The sequence below is a fragment of the Solenopsis invicta genome, chromosome 3 (genome assembly GCF_016802725.1).
Source record: "Solenopsis invicta isolate M01_SB chromosome 3, UNIL_Sinv_3.0, whole genome shotgun sequence".
NCBI lineage: Eukaryota > Metazoa > Arthropoda > Insecta > Hymenoptera > Formicidae > Solenopsis > Solenopsis invicta.
Window position 1 is genome coordinate 13718443 of NC_052666.1, and position 4637 is coordinate 13723079.

The following is a 4637-nucleotide window of genomic DNA, read 5'->3' on the forward strand; positions in this document are numbered from 1 at the left end:
TCCAAAGGGTCGTTCCCTAATTCTCTATTTCCCCTTTTTGGGAGTGGAACCGATATGGGGCGCTCCATATTATTACTTTGACATAAAATTGGAAGCAACCAGCAACGATAACTAAATTGTTAAATTTCTTTGGAACGGTATAATTTCATTAAAAGTTATAAATATAATTCTGCACTTCAACAGATAACTGATAAATTCTTTGTCGATCGCTAAATCGTCGAGAAATTTTGTGAAAGCCTTTATCCTAAAGTGAAACCCTGGCCGGTTGAATTTTGATTAAATTGATACTTATAAACTTTCTCTCTCTTACAAAAGTTTTAGAAAATTTCGACTTTTGCCTTTTCTTAAAGTGAACCTGTGGCCGGTTGAATTTTAAATAATTGATACTTATAAATATTCTCTCATATAAAGCGTCAGAAAATTTCGATTTTTGCCATTTCCTAAAGTGAACCCCTGCCCGGATAATTTTCTGTTAAATAGATATTTCATAATTTTCTCCCATATAAAGTGTTAGAAAATTTCGATTTCTGACATTCTCTAAAGTGAACCTCTGCCCGGATAATTTTCGGTTAAATTGATACTTATAAATTTTCTTTCATATAAAGTGTTAGAAAATGTCGATTTTAGCCATTTCCTAAAGTATCCCCCTGGCCCGTTGATTTTTTACATATAAATACTTATAAATTTTCTGCCGAATACTACTTTGCCAGAAAATTTCTAGAAAACTCTTCCCCTAAACGAATCCTTGCACAAATCTTTTTTGGGTACCATAATTAAAAAGCACTTTGACTCATACGCCAGTCAATATCAAATTGAACTTACTCCAACATGTCTTCGCGTCAAGAAAAAGAAAACAATTATTCAAGGATCACTGCTACTATTTATCGTGTGAACCATCGTGGGAACCAATAAACGCAAATAATATCACTATTAAGCAATCGTCGTTGAAATCATTTAAACTACCTAAACGTTTGTAACCGCCATTAGAACAGCAACGCGCAACTCTATCAACTTCAGAGAATTAGCCCCACAGGAAAGCTTTCTAGAAAGACACCTTATTTTCAACAAACCAACGTAATATCAGTAAGTCGGTTAAAACCGGTCGCAGTACGTTCAAACAAATCATCAAGAAGTCTTGAATACATCCGCAGTCGAAACATTTCTTCAAACCTAGCTCTCGGCATTCCGGAATATTGCCGGCCCAGCAGGTAGTCCCAAATAAAAGAGAGCAACGCTTTCACGCGTGACCGAGGTACGCGCGCGATCGAAAGGTCCAACCTCCGGGACGTGACACAAACAAGCGTTGATCTGCATCAGAAACATAACTATTAAAGTTCCCAGCGCGAATTTGCAAATGAATCGTTATCTGTGCGATATCTCTCGCGTTTTACGGTAATAAGCGCCAAACATGCGTTGATCTGCATATGAAACAAATCTATTGAAGTTCCCAGCGCGAATTGCAAATGAATCGTTATCTATGCGATTTCTCACGTGCTCTACGTTAAAAATCGTCAAACAAGCTTTGATCTGCATCAGAAAAGAAACAATTGAAGTTCCCAGCGCGAATCGCAAATGAATCGTTATCTATATGATACCTCACGTGTTTTACGATAAAACACGTCGAATAAGCGTTGATCTACATCAAAAACATAGCTATTGAAGTTTCCAGCGCAAATTGCAAATGAATCATTTCTATGCGATATATCACGTGTTTTACGTTAAAAAGCGTCAAACAAGCCGTCATCTGCAGCAAAAACGACACTATTGAAGTTCTCAGCGCTAATTGCAAATGAATCTTTATCTATGCGATATCTCACGTGTTTTACGTCAAAACACGTCGAACAAGCGTTAATCTGCATCAGAAACATAACTATTGAAGTTCCCAGCAAAAATTGCAAATGAATCGTTAACTATGTGATATCTAACGTGTTTTACGTTAAAAAACGTCGAACAAGCGTTGATCTGCATCAGAAACGAAACTATTAAAGTTCCCAACGCGAATTGCAAATGAATTGTTATCAAAGCGACATCTCACGTGTTTTACGTTAAAAAGCGTCAAACAAGCGTTGGTCTGAATCAGAAACGAAACTATTGAAGTTTCCAGAGTGAATTGCAAATGAATCGTTATCTGTGCGATATCTCAAGTGTTTTACGTTATATAGCGTCAAACAAGCGTTGATCTGCATCACGTACGAAACTGTTGAAGTTTCAAGCCCGAATTGCAAAAGAATCGTTATGTATGCGATATTTCACGTTTTTTAGGTAAAAAAACCGTCGAACAAGCGTTGATCTGTATCAGAAACGAAACTATTAAAGTTCCCAGTGCAAATTGCAAATGAATCGTTATCTATGCGATATCTGACGTGTTCACGTTAAAAATCGTCAAACAAGCGTTGATCTGCATCTGAAACAAATCTATTGAACTTCGCAGCGCGAATCGCAAATGAATCGTTATCTATGCGAAAACTAGCGTGTTTTACGTTTAAAAGGGTCATACAAGCGTTGATCTGCATCGGAAAGGAAACTATTGAAGTTCCCAGCGCGAATTGCAAATGAATCGTTATCTAGGCAATATCTCACGTGTTCTACGTCAAAACACGTCGAACAAGCGTTGATCTGCATCAGAAACATAACTATAGAAGTTCCAAGCAAAAATTGCAAATGAATCGTTATCTATGCAATATCTCACGTGTTTTACGTTAGAACCCGTCGAACAAACGTTGATCTGCATCAAAAACGAATATATTGTATTTTCCAGCGCGAATTGCAAATGAACCGTTATGTATGCAATATGTCAGGTGTTTTACGTTAAACCGCGTCGAACAAGGGTTGATCTGCTTCAGAAAAGAAATTATTCTCGTTTCTGAAGCAGATCAAAACTTGTTCACGTTTTAACGTAAAACACGTGAGATATCGCATAGATAAAGATTCATTTGCAATTCGCGCTAGGAACTTCAATAGTTTCGTTTCTGAATCAGGTCACCACTCGTTTGATGCGTTTTAGCGAAAAACACGTGAGATAACACATGGATAACGAATCATTTGCATTTCACGTTGGAAACTTCAATACATTAATTTCTGATGTAGATCAACGCTTTTTCGACGCGTTTTATAGTAAAACAAGTGTGATATCGCATAAATAACGATTAATTTGTAATTGGCTTTGGGAACTACAATACATTAGTTTCTGATGCAGATCAACGCTTGTTCGACGCGTTTCAACGTAAAACACGTGAGATATCGCACAGATTTCGATTCATTTGCAAATCGCGATGGGTAACTTAATTATTTTGTTTTTGTAACGGATCAACGATTGTTCGCCGCTTTTTAACGGAAAACACGTGAGATATCGCACAGAAAACAATTCATTGCTAATTGGCGCTGGAAAATCTAATACATTAGTCTCTGATGCAAATCATCGCTTGTTCGACGCGTTTTAACATAAAACACGTGAGATATCGCTTAGATATCAATTCATTTGCCATTCGAGCTGGGAACATTAATACATTCGTTTCTGATGCAGATCAACGTTTGTTCGATGCGTGATAACGTAAAATACGTGAGATATAGCATAGATAACGATTGATTTGCAATTCGCTCTGGGATCTACAATACATACGTTTCTGATGCAGATCATCGCTTGGTCGGCGCGTTTTAACGCAAAACACATGAGATGTCGCATAAATAACAAATCATTTGCAATTCGCGCTGGGTAATTCAATAGTTTGGTTTCTGAAGCAGATCAACGCTTGTTCGACGCGTTTTAAAGTAAAACACGTGAGATATCGCATAGATAACGATTCGTTTGTAATTCGAGCTGGGAACATCTGTAGTATCGTTTCTGAATCTGATCAACACTTGTTCGACGCGTATTAACGTAAAACACGTGACATATCGCATAGATAACGATTCATTTACAATTCCCGCTGGAAATTTCAATACATTCGTTTTTTATGCAGATAAACTGTTGTTCGACGCGTTTAACGTAAAACACGTGAAATATCGCTTATAAAACGATTCTTTTGCAATTCGCTTTGGGAACTTCAACAGTTACGTTTCTGAAGAAGGTCAACACATGTTTGCCGCGTTTTAACGTAAACCAGACGAGATACCGCATAGACATCGTTTTATTTGCAATTCGAGCTGGGAACTTCAATACATTCGTTTCTGATGCAGATCGACGCTTGTTCGATCCGTTTTAACTTATAATACGTGAGGTATCGCATAGATAACGATTCATTTACAATTCCCGTTGGAAATTTCAATACATTTGTTTTTGATGCAGATCAACGGTTGTTCGACGCGTTTTAACGTAAAACACGTGAGATATCGCTTAGATATCAATTCATTTGCAATTCGCGCTGGGAACTTCAATACATTCGTTTCAGATACAGATCAAAGCTTGTTCGACACGATTTGACGTAAAATACGTGAGATATCGCATAGATAACTTTTATTTACAAATCGCGCTGGGATCTTCAATACATTCGTTTCTGATGCTGATCATCGCTTGGTCAACGTGTTTTAATGCAAAACACATGAGATGTCGCATAGGTAACAAATCATTTGCAATTCGCGCTGGGTAATTCAATAGTTAGGTTTCTGAAGCAGATCAACGCTTGTTCGACGCTTTTTAA